The sequence below is a fragment of the Macaca nemestrina genome, chromosome 15 (genome assembly GCF_043159975.1).
Source record: "Macaca nemestrina isolate mMacNem1 chromosome 15, mMacNem.hap1, whole genome shotgun sequence".
NCBI lineage: Eukaryota > Metazoa > Chordata > Mammalia > Primates > Cercopithecidae > Macaca > Macaca nemestrina.
Genome location: NC_092139.1, coordinates 395,126 through 414,237, shown reverse-complemented (window position 1 = coordinate 414,237; position 19,112 = coordinate 395,126). Strand labels below are relative to the sequence as shown.

General features: G+C 46.8%; 1 protein-coding gene across 5 annotated transcripts in view; it reads left to right on the top strand.

The window, feature by feature from the left end:
* Positions 1-2,070: 2,070 nt before the first annotated feature.
* Positions 2,071-19,112, top strand: part of LOC139358406 (disco-interacting protein 2 homolog C-like) — a 229,441-nt gene continuing 212,399 nt past the window's right edge. For 3 of the 5 annotated variants that reach the window (XM_071078969.1, XM_071078951.1, XM_071078954.1), the window contains exon 1: positions 2,071-2,521. The gene's annotated coding sequence lies outside the window, so the exon portion shown is untranslated. The other 2 variants (XM_071078958.1, XM_071078957.1) reach the window with 2 other exon arrangements.

The following is a 19,112-nucleotide window of genomic DNA, read 5'->3' as shown; positions in this document are numbered from 1 at the left end:
CAGAAACATTTACATATGTATGCAGACTCACACACACACACACACACACACACACACACACACACACGCACGCACTCACACACAGGCTCGCACTGCGTCTAGGCCTGCCTTTTCACTTATTTGTATGTCCTGAACATATTTCCATGTCAGTAGACACATATCTTTGTAGCGGTAACAGCAACTAAATATTATTGCAGCGCATATTTTTACCACCATTTATTTAACTCATCATGTTTGAACTGTTAGGTTGTATCTATCATTTTCTGTATTACAGACAATTTGATGACAAATGACCAATCCCCTAATGTTCAATAGAAAAATATCAATTGTATAAGGAGATAACGGGTATTTGGCTAAAATAAAATTCAGTGTGGCCCACCTTCTCCACATGTAACATGCTCTAAAAAGGCATGAATAATTAAATTAGCCCTTCTATTCTCCAGCACAGATCCTGAGCCCAACTGTGGGTGCAGGTGCTTAGAGCCTCGGTCTGCTCTTCTGCCCGCCAGAAGGCAAAGGCCACTCAACTGTCACCTTAAGACAGCCAGGATTCGCCTCTCCCTTTTAATTAATAGAATAATGCTCAGGTTCACTGCATGAGAGCAGCGCTCTCTGACTTTGCATTCATCAGGATAACCTAGGTGGTTTGTTTAAAAGTACACATTTCCTGGCTGAGCTCCCAGAAACTGGACTTCAGTGGTTTAATGGGGGTGTGCATAGGACAGGTGATTCTGAGGACCACGAGGGGTTAGGAATTTCGCCGTTAATTCTGGCCAAGGGAGAGATTAGACCATCCAGCATTGTCTGCAGCATATATATTTTTTTCCTCTTTTGCAATGAATATTTGATGCTCAGCGGGATGAGCCCCAGGATGAGGCACACATCCAAGAAAAATCCATGCCTCTCCATCTTTTCCCCAGGATTGCCCTTTGGTGAGACTCTCCTTTGCGATTGCTTCACTTTCCCGGGTTCATAGAACAAACCTCTTCTTAGTCTCTTTTGTTGTTTCCTATCTGTTCAACAAACACCCACTGCGCAGGACCATCCTCCGGAAAGCCCTCGAGTGGGGCCATTTGGGAGCCCTTCTTCGTGGGGTGAGCACTGAAGGAACCGGGATCCCATAAGCCCGTGCTTTTGTAGGGGCTGCTCCCTGTCCCATCGCAGGTAACTGGCACCAGGCTGTTAAGCTGTGGATGGGCAACTGGCACAGCGCTTTGGATGTGCGTATTTCAGCACGTGGAGTTGGCCGGTGAAGTCAGCCGAGGTCGGCACAGCGTACAGCAGCGCGCCTGTCCGTAGGGAGGAAGGGTCGTCCCGCCTCCCCGCCAGGTCAGTCCCGTTGCGCCTCCTCCTATCCCACTCTGACTTTCGCGCGCCCATGCGTCTCTGAGTGTAGCGCCCCGATACTCTCCCCCACCCCAAGGATTCTTCTCCCCACGGGACGAGCTGGGGGCCCGGGAGCGCCACAGACCCCGTGGACCCGGGAAATCGCAGCTTCGTCATAGCTAAGCTCGCCGCGCTCAGCTTTTCCCACCACCTGGAGGATCCACTCTCCGTGCGTCCTTCCCGACCTCAGGCTGCAGAGAAAACGTGGGGGCGGGGATCGAGGAAGCCGCGCGCAGAGGCTCCTAGCGCAGCCCCAGGAGGAATCCTGCCGCCACCAAGAAGCTGTGCGCGCCGCCGGGCTCGGCGCTGACAACAGCCGGATCTACCGGGCCTGCCGCGAGCCTCCGCGTCCAGGTGGGGTCTCCGCGCCCCAATTCCACCCCGCCCCGCCATCGGCGCTCCCCGCAAGTGCGGGGTTTCCACCGGCCCCGGCGTTCGCGCCCACTCACGGTCTCCCTTGCCCCCCCCCCCCCCGCCCCGGGAGATGCTCCCGGCGTTCTATTCCGCCCTGCCTTGGCCCGCCCAGCGAACGATGTGACCCCGCCCCCTTGCGGTCTCCCCTCCCCCGGTCGCTGCCCCTGCCCCCACCTGTGGCGCTCCGGCCATCTCTAAAGGCCCCAACCAGAGTCCTCCAACCCACCCGCGAGGCTAGCGCACCGGCAACGCGGCCCCACCCCCAGGGACTCCGCCCACTTGTGGTGCTACCCCCGCCTCCGCGACCTCACCCACCGCTAGCGCGGCAGCCACCTACGACGACCCCTGCGTAGGTCCTCCTGCCCACACCCGGCCCCGGCCAGCCCCTGCCCCTTTCTCTGCCCCTTTCCCTGCCCCTGCCCCTGCCCCTAGCCGCGCCCCACCCCCGCAGCCCCTCCTGTGCGCTTGGGCCCCGCCCGTCAAGACCCTTTGACGCTAGGGCCGGGCGGGGGCGCGGGCGGGGCAGCTTTTCCGAGTCGGGCGCGCGCCGGCAGGGTATCCATTGCCTGCTGCGCACCCGGACTAGCGGCTGCCCTCGGCCTCCTCGCCTTGGACGCGGACGACTCCCGGGCCCCCAAGGGCTCCTTGCGGAAGTTCCTGGAGCACCTCTCCGGGGCCGGCAAGGCCATCGGCGTGCTGACCAGCGGGGGACATGCTCAAGGTGCGCGCCCCCCTCCGGGCGGCGAGGGAGGGACGGACGGAGAAGGGGAGAAGAGGGAGAAGGGGAGAACAGGGCAAAGGGGATGGGGGAACCGGGCAGAAGAGGGGGAAGCGATGGGAGGACCCGGGGAAAGGTGGGGAAGCGATGGGAAGAACTGGGGAGAAGAGCGGGGAAGCGATGGGAAGAACTGGGGAGAAGCCCGTGCCCGGGAGCGGCAGGGGTACCTGCGGGGCGGCGGGAGCCGGCAAGGCAGCCCCGGGGTCCTTGCCGGGTGGGGCGGAGGAGGAAGGAACATGGCGATAGGAACCTCCATTCGGAAAATAGTGAGCTTTCCACCCTCTCCGGTTTATGTTTTAAATTGAGCCTGGTAGAGGGGGTCGCCTGGAGCACCTTCTGGGGTCGTTCTGCCTCTGAGCTGTAGGATGGGGCCGGGCTTCCCCTCCGAATCCTGGGTACAGCGCGATCACTTCTTAAGTTGCCCCCGCCCCCCAACTCCGCCCCACGCCACCCCCCAGCTTGTCGAGGAAGAAACGGCCGGATCCCGGCGGGCCTCCTGTCGCCTCGGGCCCCCCGCGGCGTGGGCGGGGTCCCGGCTGCTGCAATGCGGGAAACGGCAGGGGTGCTCTGGGTTCCCGCCTAGCGTCTCCGAGGCAGTCCGGCAGCCCCTCGCGTTTCCGTTGGAAGATTTTAAAAAAGGGTTTCCTGCGCTCGCATGTGCTGTCGCCTTCCGGCTCGTGACAAAACCGAAAACTAAAATGGGTCCCAGGCCCTCCCCGCCAGCCTCCGCGGACGGGAAGGACCAGGAAGCGGGGACTCCCGGACGTCAGCGGCGCCGCAGCGCGGGCTCTGGGCTTCCCCTGTCCTGTAATGTGGAAAGGGCTCTCCAGGAGGGGCCGAGCCTGGGCCCACGACGCAGGCGCTCCGGGAGGACATTTAACATTGAAGAGCGAGAGGTGGTGGAGACTGCGCTCCCCAGGCCCCGGGTGCACGTAGGGGCACCGGTGCCCAGGTTCAGGAGGGTGAGGCCTTCTTGGCCAGGTAGCCTTGTTAAATCTATCTGAAAATCACAGATAACTAAGTATCAAGTCGTCACAGATCATTTTAGTATCCAGAATGAGATGGCTACGGAAAACATGAAAACATGAAAACGTCGTTACTGGTTACGTGCATGATGCATCCAAAACATTGTTACCTGCACAGTGGCAGCACTGATATTTGTGGGCTTTTGAACGTGTGGACTGGAGTGTTAAGAGCCCTTCAGAGTTATGACAGTAGTTTGATTTGAATGTTCTTTTCTTGGCGAATAAATGCTGTACATTGAATTTACCCAGGAAACTAGGAAGGTGAACCCACACGAAGGACACAGGCCTGTGGGCTGCTCCAGGCGCCCTTAGGGCGTTGCAGGGCCTGAGCCATGCGCTTCCTGCTCAGCCTCCTGAGAGCCGTGACGGCGTCTCTGTTCTGCCTCACACTGGACCCGCTAGTTTCATATTCTTGTTATGGTTCCGAGGCTACAAGCGGTTGGATTCTGTGAGACACTCTCTGTCTTCCTCCTCCGGCTGCTTTCAAATGGGTCGTCTTTTTTTAGAACTGATTTTTTAAGCAGTGATTGATGGGGTGAGTTGTAGTGCTGTCCTGAACTGCAGAGGGAGCGCACTGAGGAACCTGGGTTTTGATGCTGTGCACATCAGCAGAGTCACCAGCCCAGGGCCCTGTCAGTCCCATTATTAAGCTCATTTCTTGCTCTTGTCATCGTTACTCAGACGCCTTAAAAAAAAAAAGCAAACTCCTGCTTGCCGTCACTGGCTGAGTTTGGCAAATGGGTGTTTACCCTGGAAAGAGGGGCATTTTGTCCTCTGGAACGTCTAAGGCGCCCTTTGGTGAGGTGGTCTGTTTCTGACCACTCTATCCCGTGGGCGTCCTTCCTACTTCCACCTTCCCTTTCCGAACGCCTCCGCCTCCAGGGCTTTAACTTTCCTTCTGTGTGTGCAAAGCAGAGGTTATGACTGTTGTGCCAGTGCCCTGTTTTTTCTTTCTTTCTTTCTTTCTTTCTTTCTTTCTTTCTTTCTTTCTTTCTTTCTTTCTTTCTTTCTTTTCTTTTCCTTTCTTTTCTTTTTTCTTTCTTTCTTTCTTTCTTTCTTTCTTTCTTTCTCTTTCTTTCTCTCTCTCTTTCTTTCTCTCTCTCTTTCTTTCTCTTTCCTTCTTTCTTTCTTTCTTTCTTTCTTTCTCTTTCTTTCTCTCTCTCTTTCTTTGTCTCTCTCTTTCTTTCTCTTTCCTTCTTTCTTTCTTTCTCTCTCTCTTTCTTTCTCTCTCTCTTTCTCTTTCTTTCTTTCTTTCTTTCTTTCTTTCTTTCTTTCTTTCTTTCTTTCTTTCTTTCTTTCTTTTTTTCTTCTTTTTGCTGAGGGCCCAAAACTTGCTGCATCTCAAAAGAAGCAATTGCATCCATTTGTTCACGATGAGCATAAACTGCTCTTTAAGGGAGACTAATTGGTAAACCCGGCTGCTGTGGGTAGAAAGACAGAGGTGGCCGCGGAAGCAGGGCTCTGCCTCTTGGAAGCCTGCACAACCGTCCTGCTTTCTTTCTTCAATATCCGCGGGGGGGGGGGGGTGGTGGTGGTTAATTTTAATAAGCCCTGGAAACCAACAAAGCAGGAAAGTGCTAAGACATTGAGGTGTGAGATTTAAAATGACAACCAGCAGCCTCTCATTCTTCCTTCACTGAGGAAGGAAGGAACCAGTTGCCTCTTCGTTTTGGGGCTGCAGGGTATGTTTGGCAGCGACACTGGCCCTTTGTGCTGTGTGACTCATGAATTGAGATAGTTCTTTACTAAGTGTTTTGTGCAGTAGGTATGAAAATGGGGAAAGAGGGAGCACTGTCCGGGGTGGAGAGGCGTGGAGAGACGCTGTGATACATAGCGAGTCCTTTTCTTCTGGGCTCCTGGTTTTCAATCTTTTTCTTCTTTTTTTCCTAACAGCTTGAAAGATGATTTTTGTGTCTTAATTAAAAGATTGAAGACTGTGGGTCAGACCCAAACTAATTCCATTGGCATCAAAGAAAAGGATTCTTTACATATTTATCTATAGGCATAATTAATTTTTTTATTTTTTGCTGAATTATCTGGTTAGTCAAATCATACATTAGAGAAGTAATATTAAAAATTAAAAAATAAAAAATGTATCTGTAAACATATCCCCCTTCCATTCCAGTCTTTGTCTCTGTGTAATTTTAGAACCTTGGGCCATGATGTACATAGAGTTTATATTCTTTTAATATCTTGCTACTTCATTGTTTTCATGTTTAATCTTTGGGTTGATGTATCACAGGTTACTTGACCGTTTCTTACAGGTGTTTGTTTTAGTTTTTTTTTTTCCCTTAACGCTAATGTAAATTTGAGTGTTTGGATGGTAGTTTTAGCAGAATTTAAGGCAGAGTCTCAGTTAGGGTGATGGATCGATTTATAGTCCCTAGTTTGAGGAGGGAGGTGGCAATATGCCCTTTCTTCTAAAATTGATATGTTAAATCACAATGGACATTTACATGATTTTGAGCACTTGGGACTCCCCTGGGGTTCACTGGTATTGCAAGGTCAGGGCTGGGGATCTTCTGCTGGAGAGGCCCCCAGCGTGCCCAGCGCAGGGTCCTGAGTGTGTTGCTGCAGGACAAGCTCTGGGCTTTGCCCTGCAGCGGCCGTCGCTCTGGGAAGAGCTGGCTGCTCCAGGAATGAGGCCTATGCTCTGAAGCTCACAGTCAGCAGACCAGCAAAGGTCAGCACAGATGACCTTATATGAATCATTCATTTAACAAGCATTCATGGAATACACATTCCATGCAGTTGGAACTTAGAGTGGAAGGCCATCAGTTCACTGTTGTCTCAGCAGAACTTTGTCCCTGGGTCCCTGTTGAACTTAGAGTGGAAGGCCATCTGCTCACTATTGTCTGAGCAGAGCTTGGTCCCTGGGTCCCTGTTGAACTTAGAGTGGAAGGCCATCAACTCACTGTTGTCTGAGCAGAGCTTGGTCCCTGGGTCCCTGTTGAACTTAGAGTGGAAGGCCATCAGCTCACTGTTGTCTGAGCAGAGCTTGGTCTCTGGCTCCCTGTTGTAGCCTCTGCTCCTAGGAGGTGCACGGTGAGTGTTGGGGGACCCTCCACAGGCACAATTGCTGAACAAGGACCCCTCCCAAGGGTGTCAGCCCTAGGCCCTGAGCTCTGAAGAGGAGGAAGGCATTCCTGGGGCCATCTCCCCTTCTGGATACTGAGCTCTGCACAGAGAGAAACTCTTCCACATTCACTGCAGTGAAGTTCATACTTTAGAGACTGGGGCCTGCATTCCCCAGAATTTCCATGGCCACAGGTGGTGGCCGCACCATGTGACTGGGGTCTGCATTCCCTGGAATTTCCGTGACTGCAGGTGGTGGCTGCACCATGCGACTGGAGTCTGTGTTCCCCAGGATTTCTGTGACCACAGGTGGTAGCTGCACCATGCGACTGGAGTCTGTGTTCCCCAGGATTTCTGTGACCACAGGTGGTAGCTGTACCATGTGACTGAGGGTCTGCGTTCCCCTGAATTTCCGTGGCCATAGGTGGTGGCTGTACCATGGGAATGAGGGTCTCTGTTCTCTGGAATTTCCATGGCCATAGGTAGTGGCTGTACCATGCGACTGGGGTCTGCGTTCTCCAGAATTTCTGTGGCTGCAGGCTGTGGCTGCACCATGCGACTGGGGTATGCATTCCTCGGAATTTCCGTGGCCATATATGGTGGCTGTACCATGTGACTGAGGGTCTGCATTCCTTGGAATTTCCATGGCCATAGATAGTGGCTGTACCATGTGTCTGAGGGTCTGCGTTCTCTGGAATTTCTGTGGCTGCAGATAGTGGCTGTACCATGTGACTGAGGGTCTGCATTCCTGGAATTTCTGTGGTCGCACATGGTGGCTGTACCATACAACTGGGGTCTACATTCCCTGGAATTTCCTTGGCCACAGGCGGTGGCTGCACCATGCATCAGGTCCTCTGTCTCAGGAGTTGGTGCCATTGTCTCTGTTACTCCCTCGCCTGACACACAGAGGCAGTTCCTGACTTTATCACTCCCAGGAAACACACAGGCATCTGTTTTGGATCCTTGTTTTATTTCCCCATCACCTTTCTCATCAAAGGGAAATTCACATCCCTCTAAAGCTGAAAATGGTGTGGGGCCCCCTGGTGGTCTTTCCAAGGCATTATCAGCAGGTAAATTAGATCATGTGGGCCAGTGTACCTGAAATGAAAACAGAAAGGTAAGTCGTGTCACTAAGCTTTGGTGGGAGATTCAGGGTCTTTGTTAGTGGCAGAATCATCCAAAGTAAGTTGTTTGTTCACTGCAGATCTAGATGGTTGGCTGTGTCAGGATTAAACTTAGCCAGTGTCGACAGAGTGTCGCTTAATCCCTCACGGAAGCGTGTCAAGTACATTGAAGAATAGCTGCCAAGTCTGCTATTGTCGGGAGAGAGGCAGGTACGTCTCTCGCTTAGCCCAGTGCTGCAGGAGGCCAGGCTCACGTCAGGCTGTGCGTGTGAGTGGGTTGGATTTTTAGCACTCTGGGACGGTAAAGCACAAACATCTATTTTTAACTTGTGGGTGACCTTCTTCTGTGCTGCTTGAGTCTCTGTGGGCCTTTCTGTTTCCTTCCTGAGGAGTCTGTGCCGGGGTCCCAAGCGTTCTCTGGGCTGCACCTCCGCGCCTGCCCAGTGAGGAGCCTCCTCCTGGTGGCTGTGGGACTGGGCTGGGCCCACACTGTCAGCATCGTCTGGGGTAAGCAAGCCCGTCCTTCCACACCTCAGTGTCCCCAGCTGTTGAACAGGGCTAATCAACTGACCGTCAGGATTAATGGGGATCAGATGCGCTCATCTCATAGCCCTGCTTGGTAAATAGCCACTTCCACTCTGTCCTCCAATGTGCTACTCTAGACTTTTTCTTTACCTCCATTTAGCCAGGTGATTCGAGGTGACAGTGACTATCAAGAGGGATGTACAGAGGAAACCAGTGGAAGAGAGCTCGAGGAGCAGACATGGGCGCAGGGAGCACAGTGCGGGGAGCACGGCTTCAGGGAGCATAGGCATGGGGAGCACAGATAGGTGTAGGGAGCATGGGCGCAGGGAGCACAGTGCGGGGAGAACGGGTGTGGGGAGCACGGGCGTGTGAAGCATGGGTGCGGGGAGCACGGGTGCTGGGAGCACAGGGCATGGAGAGCATGTGTGTACTTGCTCTGCTCTGACAGAGGCTGCCGAGCATGTACTCTGTGCTCAGATGGGTCAGAGCCTCAGTGCCTCTTTTTAAAAAAAAAAAAAAAAATCTTTTTTTAAAGATAGGACTTCTGTCTTCCTGGTGGCCCCTTTTAGTCGATACTCTTTTAAGCCTGCTTTTCCAGAGAAAAGCTAGGAAGGATGGCCTATCTAGGTTCCAGTCTGGGCATATCTGGAAGAATGGGTCTTTTTTAGGTTTGAGTCTGGCGTACCTGGGGACATCTTTGAACCTCCACTCAGAGTCCCAGAACCACGTGTAGAGGCTCCCCAAATGTCTGCTGTGACTTTCCCCTCTGCTCGCGGATGATGAAGAGCAGAACCTCACCCTGCCACGACCTCTGGGGTCCTCCTTCCTGGAGGGCAGTGCCTTGGTGACCAGCGTGTGTAGGAGTCTGAGCTGGCACCTTCGGGCTATGCTGTGCAGCGGGGGCTCATGCCATGGGGCATTCTTGTGTTCTGCACCGGGACTGGTGACGTTGGGCATCCTCGTGCACTGTGGACCACATGAGGTGCACATGAGCCAGACAGCTCCCGGAATTCGGAGCCTGGCTCTGTCTCAGGCCACCCACCTGTCTGTGGCATTTTTGAGGGATTGTGGGGACCGTATGAGTCTGTGTCCCCACCCTCACTGGCTGGACACCTGTGCCAGGCTGGAGTTTTATGTTTCACCATCCCCTGTTCCGAGTTGTGTGAATATTTATTTTCATTACCTACTCTCATGAGCTTTCCTTTTTTTAAAAAAAAAAAATCGGAGACAGACTTTGAAGTCCCCTGGCCCCACCGTTCGTGGACCTAATGGTATTGCAGAAATTATGACTTCAATTATGTATAATAACTGGGGCTACTTTAAAAGTCATGTAAAGGAACAAGGTGGAGTAGCCATTTCAAGCTGTACATCATGCTGGATTCTTAAGTGAACATTATCAGGCTTTCAACACGTTTTCTCTTTTTATTTACTTTGGAGAATATAATGGATGCTCAGAAGCTGTTGGGATTTAGTAAGAGGAAGTTATCCTTAAGAAGCTATTTAAGCAAGGGGACGGTTGGAGTAAACGTAAATTATGAACACACACCTATTCCAAACCAGAGAAATAAAAGCATCAACTGTACTGGGGTTGAAACTTGGGTGCTAGTGTGTCTTTCCTGCCCACAGTGACTGTGGCAGTGCTGTGGGCAGGAAATTCTGGAAAGAAGACTTGGTGCCAGTGGTAATTTTTGTGACGATTCATTTGCTTTCAGCTCAAGTGACTATAGTCTTACTTGCAAATGGCTAGGTCTCCACCAATGGACCACAACACTGACATAGGACACATGAGAAATGACCCTTGGGTTTTTAACAATTATTATTTTTAATGGACACATTATAGTACATATCCATGGGATACAGTATGATATTTCAATACATGTTTTTCTTGTGTAATTAGCAACTCAGGGTAATTAGCATGTCCATCATCTCAAACATTTGTCATTTCTTAATGCTGGGAATATTTAAAATCCTCTCTTCTAGCTGCTTGAAAATATACAATAAATTGTAAACTATAGTCACCCTACAAGGCTATAGCACACTAACCCTTATTTTTACTATCTAGATGTAATTTTGTATCCATTAGACAACCTCTCCCTTTCTGCCTTCCCGCCGCCCTTTCCTGTCTCTAGAAGCCACTGTTCTACCTTCAGAGGGTAGAATATCGTTTTCCTCATAGAGATCTTTAACCTTCTTGGTTAGATTTCTTCTGAGGTATTTTTATTTTTATTTTATATTTTTGTAGTTAAATGGGATTGCTTTCTTGATTTCTTTTTTCACTGGCTCATTGTTGGTCTATAGAAATGCTACTGATTTTTATATGTTGATTTTGTATTCTGTAACTTTACTGAATTTGTTTATCAGTTCAAAGAGATTTTTGCTGGAGTCTTTTTTTTTTTTTAAATATATAAGAGCACATTGTCTGAAAACAGACAATTAGAGTGCCTCCTTTCCACTTTGGGTGCCCTTGATTTCTTTCTCTTGCCTGACTGCTCTTGACTAGGACGTTCAGTGCTGTGTTGAATAGGAGTGGCACAAGTGGGCGTCCTTGTCTTGTTACAGATCTCAGAGAAAAAGCTCTTAGTGTTTCCCCATTCCCCATTATGTTAGCTGTGGGTTTGTCACATATGGCCTTTATTGTGTTGAGGTATTTTTCCTTCAGTGCCTCTTTTGTTGAGACTTTCTATCATGAAGCAGCGTTGAATTTTATCAAATGCTTTTTCTGTATCTATCGAAATGATATTATGGTTTTTGTCCTTAATTCTGTTGATGTGATGTAGCATGATTATTGATTTGTGTTTGATGAGCAATCCTTGCATCGTGGGATAAATCCCACTTGATCATGGTGTATAATCTTTTTGATTTGCTGTTGGATTCAGTTTGTTAGTATTTTGTTGAGGATTTTTGCATCTGTGTTCATCAGGGATATTGACCTATAGTTTTCTCTTTTTATTGTGTCCTTGTCTTATTTTGGTATCAGGGTAATGCTGGTCTTGAAGAATGAACTTGGCAGGATTCCCTCCTCTTCAATACTTTTGGAATAGTTTGAGAAGAATTGAAACAAAAATGTGTAGAATTCAGCTGCGAAGTCACCTAGTTCTGGGCTTTTCTTTGTTGGGAGACTTTTTATTATTACTTAGTCATACATGTTACTCATTATTGGTCTGTTTTAGGATTTCCGTTTCTTCTTGGTTCCATCTTGGTAGGTTGTACGTGTCCGGGAATTTATCCATTTCTTCTAGGTTTTCCAATCTGTTGACATATAGCTGTTCAAAATAGTCTGTAATGATCCCTTGTATTTCTGTGGTATCAACTGTCATTCTCCTTTTCTGTTTCTAATTTTATTTCTCTCGGATTTCTTTTTGTTTGCTTAGTGTAGCTAATGGTTTGTCTATTTTATTTATCTTTTCAAAAAACCAACATTTTTTTCTTCATTTTTATATTTGTTAGTTTCAAGTTTATTTAGTTCCTCTTTGATCTTTGTTATTTCTTTTCTTCTACCACTTTTGGATTTGATTTGTTCTTGCTCTTCTAGCTCATTGCAGTTCGTTGTTAGGTTGTTTATTTTAAATCTGTTTTTTAAATGTAGGAGTTTATTGTTATAAACTTTCCTCTTAATACTGCTTTTGCTGTATACCATAAACTTTGATATGTTGTGTTTCTGTTTTCATTTATTTCAAGAAATTTTTAAATTTCCTTCTTAATTTCTTCATTGACCCATCGGCTATTCAAGGGCATATTGTTTAATTTCTATGTATTTATACAGTTTTGAAAGTTCTCCTTGTTGTTGATTTTTTTTAAAATTAAACTTTGTGTTCTAGGGTACATGTTCACAATGTGCGGGTTTATTACATATGTATTCACGTGCCAAGTTGGTATGCTGCACCCATTAACTCATCATTTACATTAGGTATATCTCCTAATGCTATCCCTCCCCCCTCCCTCCTCCCCCCTCCCCACAACAGGCCCCAGTGTGTGATGTTTCCTTTCCTGTGTCCAAGTGATCTCACTGTTCATTTCCCACCTATGAGTGAGAACATGCGGTGTTTAGTTTTCTGTCCTTGCGATAGTTTGCTGAGAATGATGGTTTCCAGCTCCATCCATGTCCCTACAAAGGACATGAACTCATCCTTTTTTATGGCTGCATAGTATACCATGGTGTATATGTGCCACATTTTCTTAATCCAGTCTGTCATTGATGGACATTTGGGTTAGTTCCAAGTCCTTGCTGTTGTGAATAGTGCCACAATAAACATACGTGTGCATGTGTCTTTATAGCAGCATGATTTATAATCCTTTGGGTATATACCCAGTATTGGGATGGCTGGGTCAAATGGTATTTCTAGTACTAGATCCTTGAGGAATGACCACACTGTCTTCCACAATGGTTGAACTAGTTTACCGTCCCACCAACAGTGTAAAAGTGTTCCTATTTCTCCACATCCTCTCCAGCACCTGTTGTTTCCTGACTTTTTAATGATCACCATTCTAACTGGTGTGAGATGGTATCTCATTGTGGTTTTGATTTGCATTTCTCTGATGGCGAGTGATTATTGTAGCAGGACTAGCCTCAGACAAAACATGATGGGAGGCTACATGTATCAGCTAACAGAACAAAACGTTTTACACTGCTTTCTCAAACAATGTCTGGAATTTACAGATAACACTAGTAGTTTTGGTCAGGGGTTAATATTATTATTATTATTTTAACCACCAGGGCCAGGTGGTGGTGCCAAGGTCGTCTAGCTATTTATCTTACTTCTGTTTCTTTCTAACTTTTTGTTTTCTCCCCCTTCTCCTGTCTTATAAACTAGGGAAAAGGGGAGACGGGGAAAAGCTGGGAAAGACAACAGGAGAAGTGGTGGTCTCATTCTATATTATGAGCATTTTTTCATGTCTCTATTGGCTGCATAAATGTCTTCTTTTGAGCAGTGTCTGTTCCTTGTTGTTGATTTATAGCTTTATTCTGTTAGAGTCTGAGAATATCCTAGATGTTATTTCAATTTTAGAAAAAAATGTATTGAGAATTCTTTTGTAGCCTAGCATGTGGTGGATTCTAGAGAATGTTCCATGTGCTGAGAAGAATGTGCGTTTTGTATCTGTTGGATGAAATGTTCTGTAAATGTCTGTTAGGTCCATTTGGTCTACACTGGACTTTAAATTTGATGTTTTGTTGTTATTTTTTGTCTAGATGACCTCCAGTACTGACAGTGAGATTTTGAAGCTCCTACTATTGTTGTGTTGGTGTCTCCCTGTCTCTCTCTATACATATATATGTATATATAAATTTATTTGAGACAGAGTTTTGCTCTTGTTGCCTAGGCTGGAGGGCAGAGGTGCAATCTCAACTCATTGCAACCTCCACCTCCTGAGTTCAAGTGATTCTCCTGCCTCAGCCTCCCAAGTAGCTGGGATTACAGGCATGTGCCACCATGCTGGGCTAATTTTTTGTATTAGTAGAGACAGGGTTTCACCATATTGGCCAGGCTGGTCTTAAACTCCTGACCTCAGGTGATCCACCTGCCTCCACATCCCTCCCAAAATGCTGGGATTATGGGCGTGAGACACCGCGCCCGACCTCTCTCTCTATTTAGATCTACTAATATTTGCTTTATATATCTGAGTGCTTTGTTGTTGGGTGCACATATACTCGTAATTGTTATATCCTTTTGCTATTTTGATCTCTTTATTATATAATTACCTTTTTGTCTCCTTTTTACAGTTTTTGACTTAAATTGTGATTGATCTGAAATAAATATGGCTACTCTTGCTTACTTTTGATTTCCATTAATGTGGAATGTGTTTTTCCATCCCTTCACATTTAGTCTATGTGTGTCTTTGCAGCTGAACTGAGTTTTTTGTAGGCAGCATATAGTCGGTTTTTCTTGTTTTAAATTCATTCAGGCCGTCTCTATCTTTTAATTGAGAATCTTGGGATTATTTTGCTATTGATATCACAGTCCAGACATTAAGATTTTCTCACTTAAGTCGCTTGTACACAAATTAATATGAAGAGGAAGTAGAGTTTTTCTTTTGTCCTTTTGAAGAGAGTGATGGATTATTATTTTGACTTCATGCAAGTGAGGGACTCACCATGCCTGTTGGGATTTTAGAATTTCTTTCCTGTTATTAGGAACAGCAATGATCTGTAATGGGTTCCTGGAATCATCCAGTGATGGTCTGAATATCTTAAAAGTTTCCTTTCATGTCTCATTTTCTATTTCTCCCCTAGTAGCCATGCACCCGGGGCAGGACATGGCCTTACATTTCCTTGGTTTCTTGATGATTTCTTAGGTTTAGTGTTTGACACAGTTAGGATTCTGGATAAAATCAGCCCTTCTGGGAAGTGTGTAAGTCAAACAAGGACTTTCTGGTGGCGTTATACAGGTTTCCCATGCCCCGTGAGTACAGGAATAGCCCCCTGGGGAAGGAGAATGGGCACATGATGGCAGGGAGCCATTCTTGGATGGTCCCATCGTTCTGCAGGAATTGTCATGCAGGAAGAAGAAGCACATGGCGACTGAGCTGGTAGTGATTCTGCTGATAGTTTTGATCGTTATGATTTGCTCCTGAAAGGTGATGTGGAATGAACTGCAATATTTAGAATGCTGACATTCCTTGAAACAAAGATATAGAAAAAGGCTTATAATTGCATGATGCCTTGTAGTTTTCAGCTGCTCTCATGTGGATCCTTTTTCGTCCTTCTGAAATGCTTTCCCAGGAGAGAGCGTTGTTCTTCGTGTATAGATGAGGAGCCTGGGTTTCAAATGGTTAGGATTCAGTGCACGCATTGGAATCTTTAGTTTCCTGGAACATTTTCTATTCAAGTATAGACCACATGGCCTCTAAAGGCTGGCTCATTCTTAACACCGCGAATGGGGATCCAGCCTCACGTCTGGGGTGGGTGGCAGGAACTCCACAGCCATCCTGGGTGCTCTGGGGTGGGGTGGCTGAGCTGTGGCAGCCCCTCCCAGCTGAGCAGCAAGGCTGGGGAAAGCTCATTCCATTCCCCTTTGTTCTAACCAGGTAGAGGCTTACACTGCACATTTCCTTAGCTGGGAACCTTTAGAACTTTACATGTAAATCTAGTCTGTGATCCAGGGGGTAGACACATGGGTATTCACTGTACAATTCCTACATTTTTTGTATATTTAAAAAATTTTTTTATGTGTCGTGGATGACAAAAGAAATGAGACCCCTTTGAGTTAGCTTTTCTGTACAGCATCTTCTAGAATCAGGAGGCTGGACAGGGTTTAGTTTCATCAGAAATCTGAATCTTTCTGGTCAAGAGACGGCACTATTAAGTTCTTGGTTGTGTGGTTTCTGGGAAAGAAATATTCCAAATGAGTTCCAGGAATCACCTCTGTGGGATTTCTACAGGAAAAGTGACCACTCTTGAAGCTTCGCTGTCACTAACAAGAATAATGGTGACGGTTTCTAAGCTGTCTCCAGCCAATCTTTAGTTCTTTTATGCAGAGTGCTTTTATTCCAAGTGAAGTGCCCTTCTGTTTAATAGTGACCTCCAGTTATTACAGGGATTGCAGCTGCATTTGATGGACGTGAACCTGCTCATCTCTGGCTCCCCAGCTTCGCCTCTGGGGTGCGTGGCAGGAGCTCCACAGCCATCCTGAGTGCTCTGGGGTGGGAAGTCTCTAGGGGGAGTGGACAGTGCATGGCCGGGACGTTCCTGTCCGACGTTCCACACTGGTGTATGGGCGTCTCTGCCCTGTTTCCTCCGTCCGTGCGTCTGTGGCGTTTCCTCTGTTCGTGCATCTGTGGCCTGTTTTCTCCGTGTGTGCCTCTGTGGCACGTTTTCTCCGTCCATGCGTCTGTGGCGTTTCTTCCATCCGTGCGTCAGTGGCGTTTCTTTCGTCCCTGCGTCTGTGGCACTTTTCCTCCCTCCGTGCGTCTGTGGCACTTCTTCCCTCCATGCGTCTGTGGTGTTTCCTCCGTCCGTGCGTCTGTGGTGTTTTCTCCGTCTGTGGATCTGTGGCGTTTCCTCTGTGAGTCTGTGGCCTGTTTTCTCCATCCACGCTGAAGGCCGTCACTTCTCTCTAGTCACCACTTACTGATCGCTCCCTGTGTGCTGAGCCTGTGTCAGGCGTGTGGCGTGTGTCACCTGTGTGGCAGGGGTTTGCGTGACACACAGGGACACACGCTTGGGGAGCTGCAGTGTTGGGGTCATAGCCACGCAGCTCAGCCCTCGGTCTGAGGGTCTTGGTACCCACCCAGCTCTTCCCGAAGCAGTCTCGGGGCAGATCCCAGCTCTGCTTTCTCTCCTCGAGGTACCTCATGAGGTAAACTAAGCAAATCGAAAGTAGGAAACAGTTGTGAAATGAGGCCTGGGTTCAAGTGTGTGTGTTCATTACTCTTTACATGTTTACTTCACGTACCCCCAATGATATACTTTCCAGCTGGTATAACAATTAATTACCAGCCATTACTGGTACAAAATTCCATGAAGGATATTTGAGGAGGGCATAGTCTCAAAAACATGCTTGATTTTCACAGTTGTGATTTGCATGATAAAGCTGTCAGGACTGTGACTTTCTTTTGTTATCTTATTTTTATTTTTAGACCCTTGGGAGGAAGTTATTTAGTGATTACTTATAATTGTGAAAATAATGTAATGATTACAGAATCTCATTAGAATAAATACTATATTTTCTGTTCCTTATGTCAATGAAATCATCTTAATCCAGGCCGATGTTGGCAGGAATTGTCACGTTTAAAATGGGTAAGATATTTATGTGATGTGACGACCTCCCGTATTGTCTCTGGAACATATCAGAACTTTCATCTCAATTCTCACTTGTTGACACCCTACCTTGTTTTGTAATTATTCTTGTTTGCATCAGAATTTTGAATCCACGTACCTGAGATGATACTTACGTATGCATGTACGCATGCATGTGTGTGCATGTGTGTATGCGTGTGTATGTGCGTGTCCACGTGTCCATGTGCACGTGTATATGCATGTATGTGTGTGCATGTGTACGTGTGTATATGAGTGTATGTGTATGTGCATATGCGTGTGTATGCATGTATGTGTATATGTGTGCATGCATGTGTGCTCATGCACACACGTGTATGTGTGTATGTGTATGCACATATGTACACGCTTGTGTACATGTATAGGTACGAGTATGCATGTGTATGCATCTGTGTGCACACAGATATACCTTTTCCTTTCATACAGGCTGTTTTGAGTATTGCTGTTAGGCAGTGACAACTTTCTGTTTCCTCAGTCAGAAAATGGGTAGCTCATCATTAATAAAGATGAGCATTCAACATCAAGAATAACTAAATACAAATGAAATTGTCATATTAAATAAATAAATTCCAAAACAAAGGCAATGTTCTGTACTATGTGTTCACATTGAACTTTCTTATAAAAATTGGTGTGAATGTTTCCCACTTATTGGAAATCACATGACTAGTTTAAGCCAAAACGTGGAATATTAATTCTGTTTTCAGATCACTTTTGCATATTTATGATTGATCTGTTCTGCTGTTCTGGAAGCTCTGAAAACCACTCTGTCTTACTCTAGCTGGTGCCACGGTTGTGAGAATTCAGGGAAACAAGGTGTTTGCCAGTTTAAGTATTTTAGATCTCAAACTGCCTCTTTTCTGCATCATAAACCAGTCTTAAAGAAAGACATAGTGTGACTTGTAGTGGATTATGTCAGTTTTATTTTCTGTGGCTGAATCATCACTCTACATTGTGAATTAATGTTATTTTTCAGATCGTCTTTATAACACAGGGAGGTTCTCCAGTGTTGAGTGCAGGTTCAGTGAAAGTACTAACACTGTTACTACGGACTTAAACAGACTTGTTTTCTGAGGTGATAACCTTGGAGTCAGGCATTCAGTGTCCGCCCATCTCTTGGTTCCGAGTTCTCGGTCCCCTCCCGCTCTCCTCTCCCTGTACCCTTACTACTGTCTTACCTTCTTTTTGACTCCTAGGCCCTCGGAAGATGGTGTGTTGGGGGCAGGTGCCTGCTGTGAATCTTTGATAACTTTGGGAGAGAACTTTTTCTTTGGAGCAAGACCCCTCTCAATAAACTTTCAGTAGCCTGAGTATCATCTGTTGTGTGAACTATTTGTGGAAAATGTTCAGCATTTTTCCTTGGATTTTGATTGATCTTTCTCCACCTGCCAGTTTCTTCTCAGTTTGCCATGTCTGTACCCTCACCAACCCGTTCCAGCCTGGTTACGTGTAAAGTATTTGAAGCAGAGCTCTGCAGATGAGAGAGTGTGTGTCACCACCCGAGTTCTCTTCCTGGCCTCTGAGTGTCGGTTGTGTTTTGTTCCGAGGGACGACTCTGAGGCTCCTGGCCCCTGTTTTGGAGTACCCCACACTAAAGTGGGTGTAAAATGAAAAATGGGTTTATGCTGTATTATTATAATTCATAGAGTAGATGATAAAAATGCTTGAATCTGAACAGCAACTGAAAATGAGGACATGGTACCAGTTTGGATGTTGGACGACTTTCTTGAAAAAAGTTTTCATCAAATTTAGAAACTGTGCGTGTGCTGTTTTCTATTTCATACTTAGAATCTGTATAGTGTGTGTTGTATGAATGTGTTGTATGAGTGTGTTGTGTTGTATGTGAGTTGCATGGGTTGTATGTGTGTTGTATGTGCATATTGTGTTGAGTTGCACTTATTGTACGTTTGAGTGTTGTGTGTTGTATGAGTGTGTTGTGCGTGTATTTGTGAGTTGCATGCTTTGTATGTTGTACGAGTGTTGTGTGTTGTATGTGTGTATGTGTATGTCGTATATGA